At 35.8% G+C, this 19,149-nt stretch overlaps 2 long non-coding RNA genes across 2 annotated transcripts; one reads left to right on the top strand and one right to left on the bottom strand.

Moving 5' to 3' along the window:
- The first annotated feature begins 359 nt into the window (after positions 1–359).
- Positions 360–2,560, top strand: LOC134666267 (uncharacterized). Its single transcript, XR_010098466.1, has 3 exons — positions 360–853; positions 1,351–1,479; positions 2,362–2,560. It is a non-coding gene; the product is annotated as an uncharacterized LOC134666267 (long non-coding RNA).
- Positions 2,244–4,114, bottom strand: LOC134666266 (uncharacterized). The gene is made up of 3 exons (XR_010098465.1): positions 3,763–4,114; positions 3,433–3,665; positions 2,244–2,513 (listed from the first exon to the last, which is right to left on the bottom strand). It is a non-coding gene; the product is annotated as an uncharacterized LOC134666266 (long non-coding RNA).
- Positions 4,115–19,149: the final 15,035 nt, after the last annotated feature.

The following is a 19,149-nucleotide window of genomic DNA, read 5'->3' as shown; positions in this document are numbered from 1 at the left end:
ATCGCGTAGTTCGTGTACTCATACCGCTGAGTAGAGAGGACAGTCGAGCACGGTGCAGGAAAAGGAAATTATTTATTTACTTTAAAATCATTTATTTACAAACAAGATATATATACATATACAGTGGTATTACTAAAAGAAATTAATAACTAGCTTAAATCTAAAATAGGCCCATGAGGCATTGTACCAAGGATGCTGGCGGCATTTCCTCGCTGTATCACAATGCTGACAACGTTGGGCGAGGTAGCTGCCAGCTCTTTATTAAGTAGATTTTGTCAGGTCGATATGTAAAAATACTAAAAATATTTTGTTTGTTTAGTAAGTATATGTAAATATATCTTTCGACACTAACAGCCGTATTCATAAACAGTTAGAGCATTGATCATCAGTTGCTGATAACCGGATGTCACAAAACGTGATTCATAAACACTTTTTAGCGCTAAACAGTTGATCATCTCTTTATTAAATCCTCGGAAAGTTACGGAGCCGAGGACCCTTCTTTATCTGTTTATTATCTGCTATTTTACAAGATGGCGGTCACGAAACAGCTGATTTTGGCAAGAGTGACAAGAGCAAGAGCAAATAGTACGTTTTGGTTAAAATCCCAAATGTGAATGGAAAACAACTTTAATATGTGCAATTACGTATTACATACCTGGATATAGTGCGAAAATGGCGCGAAACCTAAATATCCCGCTTTTTATAAGTTGTTTATGTGATTTTGTGTATGGTGATTTTCGTTTAACCAAAATATCGAAGAAGGCAACAGAATTCTATGATCGCGTAGTCGGAAAAATGCATCATAAACGGAGCGAGTTCCTCCCTCACAGCTATTAGGCGTTTGGAGAAATAGGTAAACCGCCAGATTCACTTAAATCTATGCGGGCCAGCTTCATTGCTCGCCATACAATCGCATTTTCGAAACCAAGTTTGGCTTGGCAAGTAATATTAGAGCGTTCCATGTTCCTAATTAAAAATATTTGGAGGAGTCGCCATCGTCGGACACGGCGAGGACTTACTTATATTTGTGCGTAAACCCTTTAGTTATTCATTATTACCACTTGCCAGAAACGTTGTTTTTAATTTAAGATCAGGGTGTTCGCATTTCGCAAACTTAAATTTAATTGCATTTCTTGCGCACATTATACCTACCTATATAATATTATAGACCCTGTAAGAGTACATCAATCTCGTTCATAGTTTGCAATTGAATAACTAACCATTATACCTAATGAGATTATAATATTTACCATAAGTTAACTTGTTTTATAGACATATTTAACCGACTGTGTTTAATAAAAAATATCACAGGTAAGTAGGCACTACTTAAAAGTATCAACTTATTTACAGGTAAAAGAAGTGTGCACTCTTGTCAGTCTGGTAAAGTGATGAAAAATCTGAAAAAGTCACGGGTATATGCAGTCATTGCATAGGCAGTTTGCTCAATATTGGCTTTGAGCATAACAATTTGGCCTCCAGGTAAAAATATTGCAAGCTGAACTTTATAGAATGAAAGTTTCATTTATGTCAACTAATTATTCAGTATAGTCATCCAGGTTGGATTCTATACCTACCTGTTCTTGACGCTAAGGTTTCCAGTGCTCCCAAAAATGCACTGTCGGCTATTTGTAACTCCGCTAGTTGCCTGTAGGCTGCAGTGCTTAATATCAGATGGGCAGCACTAAACTTGTCCTTGTCATTGTCTGGTATTCAAAAATACCTTTTAATTTTATTCTACATAAGAACCATTAATTACCAATATTATTTTTGAACTTCTTTGAACTAGGTACATAGCATGAACTTACCTATGAATATCTACTTTACTTTATATAAATTGTACACTTTCATCAGAACAATATTGCAAACACATGAATATCATAAATATGTGCAAAATAGGGTCCTACTTTCCTTTTTAGAACTCTCAAAATGATTTGCTATTATGGTATTTATATGAAAATTTATTTTCTAATAATAATCTGGTGCTTTATTTTATACATGGTATGGTGTGACATAATTTATTTTAAGTACAGGAAACATCCCTATTAGACTGCTAGATACATTTAAGATTTTATTGCATTGTAATTAGAAAAATGGAATTTTGAGTATTTCAATATGGGTACAGTCGCCTGCAATAATATGTTACTCTTCGAAGGCTGCAAAAATGTGCAATGCTCTTATGGGCCTTTGTTGTGTAACATATTATTGCAGGTGACTGTACATCATTAATAAAAATTGTACAAACCTTAACAAGTCAAAAAATATATTTAATTAGTAAAATAAAACACCAATTAAATTAGAACAATTTTATTACTTCAACCTAAATCAAGCTAGGTTTTCATTTTGATGTTTTTTTTCTTTTAGGTTTCTTGCTGATTTCCTGCTGGGACTTGCAGTGTACGGAGTCAGTTACACTTCTCTGACCAATATTCACAGCTGTTCACAGGCCACAGCTTTTCTTCCAAAGCCTGGAGTTATTCAACAATAACAGTGGCTAATGATGGTACTTTCAGGATCTGAAAAGATGCAATAATTTGAATAAAAGTATTTTTGTATTCAACAATTTTCTTTAATTTTTAGCTTATGATATAATGGATGTACTTAAGTTAGGGTCACATGATTCAATATAGTTATGGTAACTAAGTATCATTTTAAGCTATAGACAGAGATCAATATGACTTCATTTATTATTCATTACCTATTAGGTACTATAATATGATATCATTGTACATTGACCTTGCAAACTCTCTGGAATAGATGTCCAAACTGTCTGATGAGATATAGATTAGCCAACTTAATTATAACCAACTGTACGCAGAAAACATCTTATTTTTAATCAGCAGGTACACAGTATCTATACACACACCTGTACACTGGTATTTAAATACTGCCTAATTTGTGAACCATCCTTCCTCGTAGTAAGTAGGTTGGCTAGGTGATCGAGTATAATAACCATTGCATTGTTCCATGCATAAAATAAATACCATTACAAAATTATTACTAATGACACGATGACAAGAAGTAAACTCGCGACACAACGGCTTGTTACAATAAAACATCACTTGTACATATAATTATCATTTGGTTCCATTGTATGGTTAAGAAATATAATACCTATAATAGGTAGGTACCTATGCATAATTTTAAACAAATACACCAAGCTCCACAAAGCACGGATAAATTTACCAAATTTATAAGTGTTATAACCTTTAAATAATGTCAAAGCCGTCAATGCAAGTGTCAATCTTAACATGTTCAGATACTACATTTTATGTTACGTACCTATGTCTATAATATATTATAAATAGATGGTCATGCCCAAAATTTGAACTGTACCTAGAGTTATCATCAAAATCGCTGCAGACTTTTCTTTGTCTAACTCTAAACACTGCAGGTATGTAAGGTAAACAAGAAAGTATAGGACATTGTTCATACCTGATTTAGTGAGTCTGAATGGACTTCGTTTTGTTGACCCGTTGTGAATTTCTGCCGCAACCAGAATAAATTAGTGTGAACTCATGAACCATTATTCAATGGTTCTTCTTGCGGAGGCGAGTGGGGTCTGGTACGGTATCTGGCTTCGACTTCTTCTCTTCGCTAATTATGCACTTCTCGGTTAGTTTGAAAGAACCCCACTTCTTTCGACTCCATTCCACATAATATTGAAACTAAAAGCAATAAGATATAGGTATATCAACATTGCAGTGAACTCATATTATTACTTGTTGCTGTATAAGATACTTGTCTGTAAACGTAGTTACTCACCAAGTTTTATAAAATTTCCGGCCATGCAGCAATCTTTAATTATTTTTGTGGCACAGAAGCTATTTTAATAAGAGATAATTCCGAAAATTAGTCAAAATAGTAAATCAACTTCTTCATGATATTACGATTGGCCGCTAGTGCTGCTGTCAAACTTTTTTTTTTATTTAATGTTCAGCCATATTTTAGTCTATGATGCGCCAAGATGCCAACATAACGCGTCTAATCTGCTTATTAGTTAAGAAGCCCCTAATAAACGTTTATAAATCATGGTTCTTATCAACGGCTTATTAAGCCTAAACAGCGGATTAGCTAATAAGCTGATCATTCCTCATTTAAGGATTTTTTATGAATACGGCTGTAAGAGTATGATTGTAGCTGAAAATAAAAAAAAGAACAAAAAAGCGTGGCAAGTAAAACTACGTCAACATGTAATGTTTTATTATTGTAGTAGGTAGTTGAGCATATTACTACAATTTACAAAGTTATGCTCAATATAGAAAGAGTACCCATAGATAGAGTTAACTTGAATATTAATATCATATTTCTATTTCAGTCTCGTTTGTATGTTTAATTGTTTATCATTAATATTTAGCCAAAATATTTACACTCTGTATTGTTTTTGACATGTTTTTGTATTAAATAGTGAAAATAAATTTACACTCTAAATATTACCTGTCACGTATGTTGTCATGTTAATTCTATTCATTTAATATTATTAAAACAACGATCGCTACGGATTGTAAATAATCATCACCACTGTTCAGAGACAGTTTATATTTTTACCTTATTCCAATGACGTAAAGTAAAAATCAGTGTGCAGTACCTATTTAATTTCCTTACCTACTTATTATCTATATAATGTATTCCCAGAACCGTCCTTGCAGTAAAAACATTGATTTACGTTTCGCTCATGAGCCTCGGCAAACAGCAGCGCGCGCGACTGTACAAACATGGCCGATTTATCATATCCTGCACAGGTTGTGCGACGATTGTAATGTAAAACCCGACGCTGAAACTAGCTTCAAATATCTACCTCACTCTATATATTTATCTATGGCGGTATACAGGGTATTTCATGAGACGTGAGCAAGCCCAACCTTACATACACACTAGGTGTTAATGGATGGCATCGTTCACAATCGTATTTAAGTAAAACAACCACCGTTTTTTTTTAAATTTTAGTCACCTCTTTACCGTTATGATTTTATGATAGTACTCTGATTATGAAGAAAATAAAATGTCCACTTGATTGATATACGATTTTTCTAAATAACCATACCTACTCTGATGACATTTTATTTTGACACTTGGCAAGGGTAAACTAAAAAGTGACATTCCATTTCCAACTGCAGCTGCAATACTGTTCATTTTACTATGGAAACACGTCGCTGTCATTGTCAATTTCCATAGTAAAATGAACAGTATTGCAGCTGCAGTTGGAAATGGAATGTCACTCAAAGAGTAGCGGTATGTAACAAGTAAATAATTTAAAACGTTTTCATTTTCAAAAATTCAAAAATAATGAACGTCAATTTAACCCATACTGGTACGAAACAGTTGCTATCAGTTTAGGTACTGAATTCACAAGGTACTTCGCACGTCTCCTGAATCACCCTGTACGGTATATCTACCGGTATACCGGTGTGGGGTGCTTCTAATTTGAGAGTCTAGGTTTAAACTACAGGGTGCCTTCGTATAGTTAGCCGTGCATTGGAGTCGATTATGGTGGAGATGCTGGGATGATTTCGATAGTAGGGAAGAGGAATTAGAAAACATAAATTGGAAGAAGTGTGATTAACCAGGTTTCTATTTTTATATTACTATGTTTTTTTCATAGTATGTAAAAAGTATCCCGAAAAACTCATTGGTACGACGTGGGGTCTGAAACCGCTACCTCCAGATTGAAAGTCGCACGCTCTTACCTTAGGTATTACACTGTTGTACAGGTAAAAACGATTATACCTAATCAAGATATTCGCGAATATTATAAAACATAAACAGCAGTGTTAGGTACATTACTAAACAGTAAACACGCAATCTTAATATTAGAACTTGCAAGCAATGAAGACATCGGACGCGGATCAACCTAACAATAATTTACTTGCTCATTTCGTATTCGCGCTCCATGTGCAGACATACGGACAGACAGTTGATGTCTAAGATCAATCCCCAGACTACCAACATATCCCACTATAGCACCAAAGACCCTTTATTTATTTTACGTACGTCTCAATAAATTCAGCTCAGCGATTGTCCGACGGATCCCGGAGACATTGTCTGGACCTTTTTGCACTCCGGTTGTGAGACAAGCGAAATTAGAACGAACTGGGCCCATTCCCGAGAAACTTTTTACCACCTCTTTTAATTGAAACCTTTTATAGAATTCAAGGATTTTTAAATTCTGTTTAATTGACATTGCTATCGGTGTTGTCTCATTTAAGGGTGAACCGGCGTTGTAATCGGGATTCCTAAGATTAAGGGAACATGATCACTAAAAGCAAGTCCTTGTCGCGCAGGCGCGGTGTGATTAACGCCTGCGCATGTTCGCCTTAATTAGCCTAAAGACACAATCCTTAAAAGGAGCCTTAGTGTTTGTTGGTGAAGGTAAAGATCTTGCAAAATGGAATATGACAAATTAATACTTCGCATCCGCTGTTTCAATCAAGCCATTTTAATTGGTATATGTAATTATGTGATGATATCGCTTACATTAAAAAATTCAACATGTACACAATACCAGGGAGTCTTGGACTGTACTACTCCATTCCTTGCGCATCCGAAGGCAATGCGAGCAAAAACGAAGGAGCGTTGCAATGCGGGCAACGGTAGCGAGCGAAATAATAAGATCGCCAGCAAAATAAAGAAATGGGCTCGAAACAAAAGGAAGGGTTTTGAAATAAGGCGAAAAGGTACGCGAGTGACGCGGTGTGGGCCGCGCGGCTGTGCGAATGTTGGATGGGGGATTTATGGCGGCTACGATAAGATGTATTCGAATAGTCTTCATTATTCCATTGTTCGTGGGAAATATGGGTATTTTTACGCATGATACAGGTAACCATTTTTTTAACACATACATGATACCTACAGATGTTCAAGTTGCTAAAAGTTGTCAAAAAGTTGGAATATTTCTAGGAAATATCTAGGTAAACTTTCACTACGGAAGTGGAAAATGTCGATGCCCGTACAAAAATATAAGAAGGTTCCAAAATGTTCATATGTGGAAATTTCTGCAATTTTGAAAATATCTGTACCTACTGAGACCTAGTAAAATGTTAAGAAGTGTTAGTATATACATATTTTGTATATAATTTTGGCAATGAGAAGATTTCATACATAAGAATACAGACAGGACTTAACTTCAGAATTAATAAAGTACAATGATCTAAATATATGCCGAAAATTCCAGAGCCGTTTAACTTTGTATGGAAAAGTGAAAAAGACCATTGACGGTTTTCTCTTCTCTTGAATTATTACTTATTACTTATTACTTTAGATTATCTATTTTAAATTACCTACGAAAAGTTTTTATACAAGTTGATATCTTGTGCCTTCTCCATATGTGTTCCGAGCTCGCAGCCGCTAAGGATGTTAGTGAAAAAAGCCTCGCAATCGAACTGGTCGAGATACATCATTGTTGTCCCGATACCTGCCACCGACTCCTCAAGCTCCTACGACCAACGTCACCCTTAACTCCACGTCGTAAGGTCCAAGATTGATTGACAAGCTGAGTGAAAAGTCGTGCTGAGACTTGAGGAAAAATAATGGTGAACGACTGTTAATAGGTTTGACTTTGTTTGGCTTAAAAAAAGGTTGACTCATTAGAATGGGTTTAAGTTTAAATTGGATGGATTCGTTCGATTTCAGCTGGCTTCGAAGGTTTTCGCTGACGTATAGACATAGCCAGAATAATCTTTGACCAAGTAGTGTCATTCATGGATTAAACAAAGCTCTTCAAGGTTATGTATGACATATCGTAATGGCCTCCTAGCCTAGTCAGTGGTAACTGCCTGCGATACTGGAGGTCCCGGATTCGAATCCTGGTAAGGGCATTTATTTGTGATCATTTAAATATTTGGAATTTGTTCTTGAGTGATGAATGTTTTCTATGCATATACCTACCAACTTATGTCGCTGATGGACCAAAATATGCATTGAAAATTTTAATGTGCTTACCATCATTTTAAACTTGGTTACCAAAAAAATAGAAGTTGACGCACTTGAACATATTATTTTACTTATTTCCTTACTTCAGTAACGAAGCCTGCAGTGTAAGAAAACCTCACTCCACACAATTCCACAGAGACGCAATAAGTGGGACTGGCTAATAAATTAAATAGAAAAGTGCAATCAGAGAGTCCCCGAGCAATCGGCTCCGGATTGGGGCACTAATCGACCGTTAGCCTTATTTGATGACCAATGAGGTCAAATGGTTGCCCCATGAAACTTGGGGAATAGGGGCAAGATGCTGCTTGACTGTGTAAAACTGCATAGTTTCGGGTCATTATGAATTGTGTCGCATGCCGTTGGGACTGCAAAGTGTTCCTAGTTTTGGATAATATTATATTATTATAATTGTAGATTTTAGCTTTGTGTCCAAAATCGTTTTCGATATCGACCGTTTAGTTAGTGTTATTTGATGACCAATGAGATCAAACTGGGCCAAACTCGGGAATTAGATGTTGCTTGAGTTTGTGACTGCGTTTAGATACAAGGTATACGGTCTTATGAATAGGGTTTCATAATACCATTTGAATTGTCAAATTCTTCTTAGAATTTGATTTTTGTTTTCCTGGAAGAAATAACTGGTCGACATAGCTTTGTTTCCAAGGTAATTTTATTTATGTTTTGTTACTTGCATTAGTATTGCTATATTATTGCGGCAGATCAGCCTACCTACCTGATCAGATAAGTAGGTATATAAATATTTCAAATTAATGAAATATTTTTATTTTTGCCTTAGCCTGTCCAAAGATACATTGATAGAGTAAGATGCGTAAAATCTAAGACAATCTCGTGCTTCAAATTTGACAGGTAAACGAGATGGCGCTGTACAGATTCATACATTTTGCGGTAACTCTGATTGTCAAAAGTTGACGTTTGACAATACAGTGACCGCAAAACATATGGCGCGGTACAGCGCCATCTGTTTTGGATGTCAAACTAAGGGGAACGTTTTTTTCTTAGACTTTACCTCTCTATTAAATTCAATTCTCTTTGCCTGTCATATGCAGATCAAATAGCTTATTTCTCATATCTTTTTACAAACTACTGTAGAAATCTGTAATTTATTTAATTGATGTTTTTAATAGGACTTTTACCTACGTTTAAGTACGTAATTTACCTCTGTGTCACGTTATGTTTTTTGAAATTTTAGTATCATTTGATTACATATCTTATACAAATAATTTATGGTTTCTGTAATGCCATTAACTAGCACATGCTGCCAAATTAAACAGACCCCTGAAATCAACTAAATTCACTCAACATTCCGGCACCTTAAATTAAATGCCCGCTTATATCCAATTCCCTCTACATTCCAAATCCCGAAAATAGGCCAAGCAATAACCTCAAACACTAAAACGGGGGTCTAATTTACATTCGCAAAGGGCAGACCTCAAATACATTGATCTCGAATACCAAGACATGGTACATACCTACTGGAGCAAATTGGCACTCAGCGAAGTGTTAAGGGTCTAACACGCCTTTGCCGAAAGGTCATTTGACAATTAAGAGTCCCAGGAGCAATCAAATGCTACGGTCTGTGATTGGTCGATGTTTGGACGGCGGATCAAAGGAGCGGGGTGTCACTTGTGAAGTGGAAAGTGGAATATTTTAGGGGGCACGTTTGATGCTATGTTTTCAAAGGTTTTAGGGGATTTATTGGATGGATTTGTTATGTACAAAGAGGGTCACTATTGAGGCCATATTTAAGTTATTTGCCGGGAATTGAGTGAGCGGCGAGAAAATATAATATTCGTCAACAAAAACACTTTATCGAAACATCCTTTATGCTTCGAGTATACATCCTGCAGCTGAGCTAATGAACACAAATATTTGTTCTATTCTCCCTATACTAGCCCAAAGTATCTGTAACAGTCACTTCTTCCAGAAGAAATTGTTTTGTTTTCAAAAAAATTAAAAGACTCTTATAGGTCAAGGTATAGATCAAGGTATTAAATGTCGACACAGACACAGTGCTAAAAGCATGGGCTATAAGATCGTGTGTACATTTATTGGCACTTTGTCTCTCTCGATATTTACTTTGACTGTACTGCATTATAAGTACAATATGTCATTTATACGATTGCTGTCACCTAGTATGATATATAAGTTGCAAGAATGCATACCCACTTATGAATGGATTTCATTCACTGGGTTCATTTTGGGTGAGTGAATTCACACACTCGGTGTACATTACAGTTAAAACAGTTAAAACACTTATGTTAGCAAAACTGCTAGAACTTCCCAAAGAATAAAAGCTCCCTCAATTCACACTCTTTTGTTTCTCCGTATTCAACAAATCCTTTTACACAGCGACCAGCGAACCCTATCGTGATCTTTCCCATTTCCTCACAAGAAGGCACTTTTAGTTTACTCTCGTCATTCGCCGGAGATTGGCGAGTTTACGTCCGAGGGTGGCAAACAACCCTTTAAAATAGTGCCCGGGTGGGGGTCGGCTAAATATCTTTTAGTATCTGCAAAACGTCTAATTTAGTAGCGAGGCTTTGATGTTGTTTCAGGAGTTCAGTGGAGTCGATGTTCTTACTACATATTTTGGTGATTTATTTTCATACAGGATTTTAGTAGGTAGTAGAGTTGATTGTATGATGAGCAAAAGCCTCAGTAAGTTGTCGTTACCTAATGGTGGCCTGAGGTCTTCAGGTACTGGTACATTGTCGGTCTAATTTTTGAGCCTTTGTCTAGCATTATTTAAGGTATTCATTATCATCAGCATCTCAGCCGAAAAACGTCCACTGCTGGACAAAGCCCTCCCCCAAGGATCTCCACAACGAACGGTTTTAAAAATTAGTCAATCATTATTACTTGAGTGAATTATATAAGACTAGAAACTAAAAGCTACTGGTAAACTTCTATTTAAATATAGTTCTTTTATCTTACAATACATCCATTAGGTTTTTATGTAGGTAATGAATGACTTTTGAAATTTACACAACAAAATACGTAACGTACGTACTTTTAGCAACAAGTGGTATCATAGGTACTTTTAATAAAAATCGTAACAGAATTACGAGTGAATTCGGCTCCGCAGCTCCTCTGTTCTCTGGGTCTCGGGGGGCGTCCTCTCATTTACTTATCCGTCGCTATCTGATCATCGCAGGTTTCAATACTGTATGTACATGTACGCACACGTGTGTACGTAAGTACTGCTTGTTTACTAACGGTATTGGTGCGTATGCTGCGTTAGTAGTCATCCCAAGTCTAATCCCAACTATTCCTAATTTTTCTTTTGGGATGGAATGTCAGATATCATTTTCAAACTAGTACCTTACCTATACCTGCTGTTGCTCCCTTTATTTACATTGTAAATCTGTTATTGAATTATTCTTTTGTGATGAAATAAAGTGTATTTACTTACTTATTTACTTACCTTAATAATTTTAATAAAATTCTTCTCATGCGTACTCAAAATCAAATCTGTAATACTTACAAGAAGGTTTAGCATCATCATATCATTCATATCAACATAAGTCGTCGTCGGTCGTAAAGCGTGATTAAGACACGTGCTAAGAGGTTACATGGTTAGCTGAGGATGCTGAGATATTCCGCTTAAGATGTGGCACAAGATAGAAGAGTTTGGTTTCAGTGAGCGCATTTACAAAACCCTTGTTTTTATATGGCTCTTACTATTTAGGAAAATCGAATTAAGTATAAGGACTAAAACATACAGCTTATTTAGAAAGGTGAAAGTGGTTGACAGAGTTGTCGTGGGCTTTTTTTCTATTTAAATTTATCTATCACATTGACTTTGAATTTTATAATATTGTAGACTTATTTAGACTTTTAGACCATTTTATTAGCTTACTACTAATAAGAATTTCCTTGAGTTATATCAACGTAGTCGAAAATATTTTTTTTATTAAGCAGATAATTATGATTGGTTGAATTTATGCGACAACTAAGTAAACATTAATATGGAAATGTAAGAGGAAAGAGAAATCAAGGAATAGAAAGAAGAACTATGTGAGAGACGACACTTAAGAACGAGGAGGATGAAGTTAGTAAATGGATGACAAGGGACGGGAGTTATCATCATCATATCAGCTTTTATCGCCCACTCATAAGTATAAGTTTCACTTCGAGTACGCCATTTGTCCCTGTTCTGAGCTTATCTTATCCAGAAGTGACCCTCAATCTTCCGAATGACATCCAAAGCGAACGGACGCCGGAACCCAAAAGCGGCCACCAGAAAGGTCGAGATAGGGATGTATAGAGAGGAAAATATATTGACTTCGTTGGTGGCAGGCTGTGGTCGATGATACCTCATACAAACCTCTTTCCTCTTATGCCTTTAGCTCTCTTCTTGGCATCTCTCGCGGGCGATTCTTCGACACGCGTGGATTTCGCTCTAATTGTTCAGAATCCAGACGCTGCTGACAATTAACTGTCCATTTGGCACGGGAACGACGTTAAGAGATACCTTAATAAATAAATCAAGGAGAATAAAACTTAGTTAATTTTTTGAAAGATTAGAAAAAACTCCGCATACCTACTTCGTACACTTTATGTGGTAAAATGTTGAAGAAAAGACTGTAATACGCAATAGTGCTCAGTAGGTTTACATGTTTAAGCATGAAGAGGTAACAGACACACGCAAAGATGGATACATGCACAGACAGAGGTTGTTTTCGGCACCATTCGATAGAAAATTACTTTTGATTCTACGGTTACTTCCCAAATTACCCACTCAACTTGTGTATAATACGTGTATTTTTATGGAAATTCATATTTCATTCTCGTTGTTGGAAGGACGCCAACTAACTATTGTTATGATTAATGATAATACATGGACCTTTATTCTTAATGTTACACACGTGTAAGTATCAATAAATGTTACGTGTAATGTTTGTTGTGTATTATAAATGTTTTAGGAAATAATGAAGTTATGGCTTTGACCCAACTGGGTATCTACTTCTTACTAGAACTATACTATAGGATAACTTAAGAAATGGCCATTACTATCTCCATAGTTATGGCAAAACTTTAGGTTTATGCCTAAATTTATCAAAATAAGAACTTGTGTACACAGTAGTGAACAGATGTGGAATGCTTTCTTGATTTTTCCAAATGTCAAATAGTTTCAAATTAGTTGAATAGTTCAAAATGTCACACAAACTAACGTAACGTTTTCCATGTCCTCATCGATACTATATACCGAAAGTACCTACTCACTGCAAAATGGATTCCCAAGTTGTCCGAAATAAGTAAGTTTTTCAAAATCACTCCGAAAATGTGTTTCGAGAGTTACGCCTATTTTCTGATAGCACTTGTCGGCTAAACCACCCCTTCCGTAGTTTTGGGCTGTATTATACTTGTGGGCCTCGCCAATTTTCATAACTTACGGAGGCAAAAACATTAGAACTCATAGGTAACACAAAGACATTCTAAAATTTTCAAAATAACGTAATCTTTCTTACTCATAATCTCCATCATAACCTCAAAACGCACCCCAATGTACAACCTCCGAGACAGCACAAATCCTCACAATGGTACAAAATGAAAGCAAAACTTGCCTAATTAATTCCCTACCTTCAACGCTTTGTAATAAATCGTTTTATCCGAGTATAAATTTTATCCCTCGCTCGAACTTTATCCTCTCTCCTTATCACTCTTGCCAATTTCCGTCATATCAAATTTTGCGTCCTTGTCTGTGAGTCACAAATGATTTTCAGTTTTCCGCACTAAATTTATAACCGTCGTAAACGCCAGCGCGCTCTCAATCTAAAACCAACTCTGTTCTTAAACTATAAGGCTTATTTTCAAATGGAAAAGTGTTTGATAGTCGTTAGGTAAAGTTTGTTGAAATAATTTCACTTATATATCGGTGCATAGAATGGACGGAGAGGAGATAAGGCGCCGTAATTCTTAATCGGGGGGACGGTTACGTTTTCGAGAAGGTTTTTGGAAATTAATAAGGATTTGAGACGAATGACGGATGTCGGCGTTATACTGATTTAAACTTTTACGATTTTCACACATTATTTTTCACATGATCATACAGATATACATAGTTGTGTTTGCTCAGAGCAAAAAAAGGTCAACCATGGCGTTGCATGAAAAAGAGATTTCCTTTAGTCCTTAGGACCCAAGGATGGATTTAAGAAGTGGAGATTTTTGATGCAGGTGGGGGGTTTAAGCGTCTGCGACGTTTGAGGTTAATAATTTTTTAAGTTTAGGTTCTAAGTTCAGTATCATTTTCAACTAAATCAAAGATGTAGACATAGATTTCATAGAAATCGGTTCAGCGTTTATTGATTTCCCATACAATCCTACACCTTACCTTTCATTTTTAAGGTATGTTAATTGATATTGAATAGAGATAATATGTAAGATTATTGAAATGTGGCAGATATTTTTTTTACGCTTTCAATCCTTATACTTTTGATGATGATTTCCCTACTCATATTATAAATGCGAAAGCAAGTACTGTCTGTCTGTTTGTTACCTCTTCACATTTAAACCGGTGAATCGATCTAGATGAAATAGGTATGGCATGGAGATAATTTAAGTCATAGAATACTTACACATATGTAGGAGTGTTTTTCATTAGGAGGCGAAATCATAATTATTCGCCGACGAAGTTGTGAGCAGAAGATAGTATAGATATTTTAAGAAAACAATTTTTATACTGATACTAAATTATTGTATTGTTTCCTATTTCCTAACTACACTATTATCTTCTTCGCTAGATCAGGTCATTAACCTCCAAGATATCGCATTGCGGCGACATCCGCTTCCGTCGGCGGCGCCGCGGTCCACTTCCGGTGTCCTGGCCCAGTGACGTCACTTCCGGCTCGCGTGTGACGCACTTCCGGCGGTGTACCTGCAATTTCAGGTCATTGTTTAACCCTTTACCGCATGGATTTTTTATTCTCCCCGAATTAAATATATGTAATAAAACACTGTAAATGTAACATAAAAAAAATTGTGAAAAAAATCTATATTCGACCCAACTAAAAATAATACCAAATAACAATTTATTCCAAATTTGGTACTTGATGTATTAGAGGCTAACCGGAGCCCGATTATAAAACTGGTCAAATTTGGAACTGTATGCAATATATGTATGGAAATGTAAGTTAAAAAAAAACCCTTACATCTTCAACAACTATTTATTATTTTTATACTTATTTTTGGTTAGGTTTAGGTCATGGTAGCCATTTACCACCATACGGAACGTATGCTTCTTTGTCATTGACGTAGTAAAATAATTTGATCGTTATTGGTTATCTGTAGCTACCACCTGTCACCGGTTCTCTACAGATTTTTAACAATGCGGCTAACGTACCTATCTTTATACAAATAAAATAATGAAGTAGCAAGCTATTTCTTTATTTTGTTTTTATTGGCAAGCCTGAGTGCATAAGGTTCCATATTTGTCTAACTGACAAAAAAATCACTAACGCATAATGTTCCATATTAGTCCAATCCTTCTAGCTTGTAACGCATACTGTTCCATTTCAGGAACAAACTTTCACGACATCATACATAGTAATTTGAATATAAATGCTTACATGTTTTACCGTATAATCTCGCGGCATTTATTTTTCTAATACTCGACGCTGGAAATTTATTTATTGCACTTAAAATAACAACGAAAATCTAATTACAAAGTAGTCAATCACACTTGCATGTAAAATTGCCGGACGTCGGTGGAAATGATAATGTCATATGGACCACAAACTAGTTAGAAGCTGTATCGAGTACAGAAAACGTTTAGTAGTATTCATAGTTTCTACCTCTTACAAGTTCAGTAACATAGATGACGCTTATATCAATCCACGAGGATAATATCATTCCGTTCCAAATTTGGACCCATATGCGGTAAAGGGTTAACATATTGTTTATAAATTTTATAAGTAAATCTAAAAATAAGACATGTATTAAGATTTTTGATAAGTTTACTATCCCAGTGTTTGACATCTTGATTCCAGGTGTCAACTTGTGGGATAATGTCCACATTGACTTACTCATATATATGTATAAAAATATAGGTACAGATGTAGTGCATAATTAATTGCCAACGTATTTTCACCGAAGCTTACGAACGTGTCTTGCTATTTCAGCCAGTCTCGGTACAAAAAGTACTGAGGTTGACTGAAGTAGCATGACAAATACGAATGTTTCCGAGAAAATACGATGGAAAACAATTATGCACTACGTCTGTTTACCAATGATTTGATTCTAATTTAATAATTTGTTATCGTTTTGAAATGGTTTTGATACGATCTTGACTATCCACTTACAGGTGTATTCTTTTAATAACAGGTTATGAATTAGATCTGGATTAGTTGTGGGTCTGATCTGATCTGTCAGTAATTCATAATCTGTTATTAAAATCAGAATAAGCCTGTTATTTAGATTATACGAGTAGAAGCAGATTAACATGAGAACTTATAACAAGTACAACAAAAATGCAAAACAAAGCTGTATTGTGTAAATTAACAGCGAATCCTGAAGTTTCAAGGAGAATGAAACTTTGAACATTGACTCTTGACCTACTAAGGTAACAACATTTAATTTTCTTTTGTTTTTTTAATTCTGTCAAACAACTTTGTCAGTAGAAAAGTCGCAAACTTAAAATTTTGACGATAAAATTTAAATGATGACCCCTCGCGCTTACATTTTTTTTATTTGCCGCTTATTTCTACCGACGAAAATGGCTTGGCAGACTATACCGACTTCTCTCTGTGGTCGCTTCCTCATGACTGAGGATCGTGATCATCAGTGGATGTGGATGCTCAACACCTAGTTTTTGTGATCTGCCTCCAACGGCCTGCACCGCCCTGCAGCAGAGCAGCCTGCGGCCTGCGATGCTGCGGCAGGCACCGGCCTGTTCATCGGGTCTCTGACGACCGAGCTAAAGTTGGTTGAGAATGGGGCCCCTTTTAATTGATCGCTCCATCTAGTTGGAGATACCTACTTATCCAAGTATAATATTTGCTTTCTTACCAGATGTAAATTCCGTCTGTTTTCGCCCAAAATACCACTAGATGGAGGTTCAAATTTTCCCATTGTGTTTCCCTTCAGTGAACCTTTAATAAAATAAAGGGAGGTTCTGTGTTTGTGGAGGCGAGGGTGCACTACATTGTTGCTCGGATAGAAAAACGTGGTTGGTGTTTGTGTATTTTAGATATATGCATTCATGTAAGGTTTCAGTCACGAAACAACTTTTTTAAGTGTGAAATGCAGGTTTGGGCTTAAAATAAATATCATGACTCCTGAGAGAATGTACGTAATTAATTAATTATCATCATCATCATCATTTCAGCCTATATACGTCCCACTGCTGAGCACAGGCAATTAATTAATATATTTTTAAAATTAAAACGAATTACCGCATCACTACGTGCTCATTTTTGTGCTGATTTCTGGGTGCACTGACTTGACTCCTGAGAGTCCTGAGCAGAGTGAGTGATTCCTGAGTAAAATTACTAAATCTATTGAGAAGAAGAGAATGAGACCTGTAAGGGCTTTAGGGTGATTTCATTAAAGTTTTATTAGGGAGGACAAATACATATAATACAAAAAAAATGCTGTTGATTTCTGTGCCAAAATAATACCCTCGTAATTAAAATATTTCAGTGAAATGAAAGGTACTTAGCAAAATTAACCGCGGCACTCTAAAACCCTAAAGCCGTGTTTATTCCCAAATTGCAAATTCAAAATTTCAATACACCTTGATTCGAAAACACGAATAAAATTATACGCGGAGATTTCAAAACCCAGGTCACTCCACGCTGTAGTGGAGAAAGTGGGGTGCATCCGATGAATATGTATGAGGGAGGGCCGCGTGTAAATGGAAATTTCAAATAAAAATACCTCAAATATTAACATGAACCCGATTGGTGTTTTTCCGCGTTTTTTGCGAGCCGACCGGGACATGTGTGATAACATGGTGGCAATAAAAACCGGGTTTTTTGACGCAGATTCGCTTTTTTGAGTTATGACGGGAGTTGTTTAAACGTTTTTTGGTTGGGGGGTGATTTTTCTAATTTTGGGGAATCTGGACTGGCATTCGGACCTTTGAAATGCGATAACCAATAAGGTAATTAATTTTTTTATCAATATCAAAAGATATGATTCTAATGTTCGGGTACCGCTTTTGGGGAACAAGGCCTTACGGTTAAGGCATATTTACGAAAGTTTTGCTCATATAATAATTAAAGGCGCGTTTTGTCTTCTCGCACGAATTATAGGAAGCATTTTTTAAAGCAAAAAATGCTGACCACTATTTAGGCCATATATTTAAACGGAATAGAAAGATACAGTATGGTGATGTTCTAAAAAACATCGTCCTACAGAGCAGACACCATCATGTTATTAAAAATAGGAACAGTCTGGCCTATTTTAAACTAGCTCTGCATAACTTCAGCTACCAAATTGTCGGTTTTCGTACGCTATCGGACTCGAAACCACAGTCGAAACCGGCATATTTACTATTGGAATAAAACTACGACTCCAGATAGTGGACTAGAACAACCGAAATTTAGTAGTTCCATCGACTTTTAGCAAGAGTTTCGGTGCACAAACTTTAGTCTAACATCATCTGGGTCTCGTTAATGTGTATTAATCTTAATATTTGACAACCATGATTCTTCATAATTATATTTTCAGTGGTTCCGAGACATTCAAGTGCGCTTTAGGCCTTTTCGAACGTATATTTTGAAGTTTAAATGATCTCTTTTTACTATCATTAGCGCGTACATTTCGCTAGTGATTGACAATGACAATAGATTAGAATACATGTATTAGCGCGAGCACGACGCGTGGGCTAATGATAACAAAAGCCAACCTCTAAATTATAAAAAGACACTGTTCGTTAGAAAAAAAATAGACATAGATTTTGGGGAAAAGTCCTTGTAGAAAATGTAATAGCTAAACATTTGTTTATTTGTTTAATAGGATCACCAACAGAAGATACAATTTACATACTAAATATAAGTAACATACTAAGAGGCCACATTTATTATTTAAGTACTATAATAAATAACACTAAAATAAATGAGCTTGTTTAGTACATAAATACTTTACGGGCACCATTGCCTATTACAAGAAAGTAAATAAATCACATAAAATACATTCCATTCCATTAAAATCAGCCGAAACATGCGTCAGCACGCACGTGAGGTTTTCATAAAACTATAA

This window comes from Cydia fagiglandana, chromosome 7 (genome assembly GCF_963556715.1).
Source record: "Cydia fagiglandana chromosome 7, ilCydFagi1.1, whole genome shotgun sequence".
Taxonomy (NCBI): domain Eukaryota; kingdom Metazoa; phylum Arthropoda; class Insecta; order Lepidoptera; family Tortricidae; genus Cydia; species Cydia fagiglandana.
This window is presented reverse-complemented; position numbering and strand designations above follow the sequence as displayed.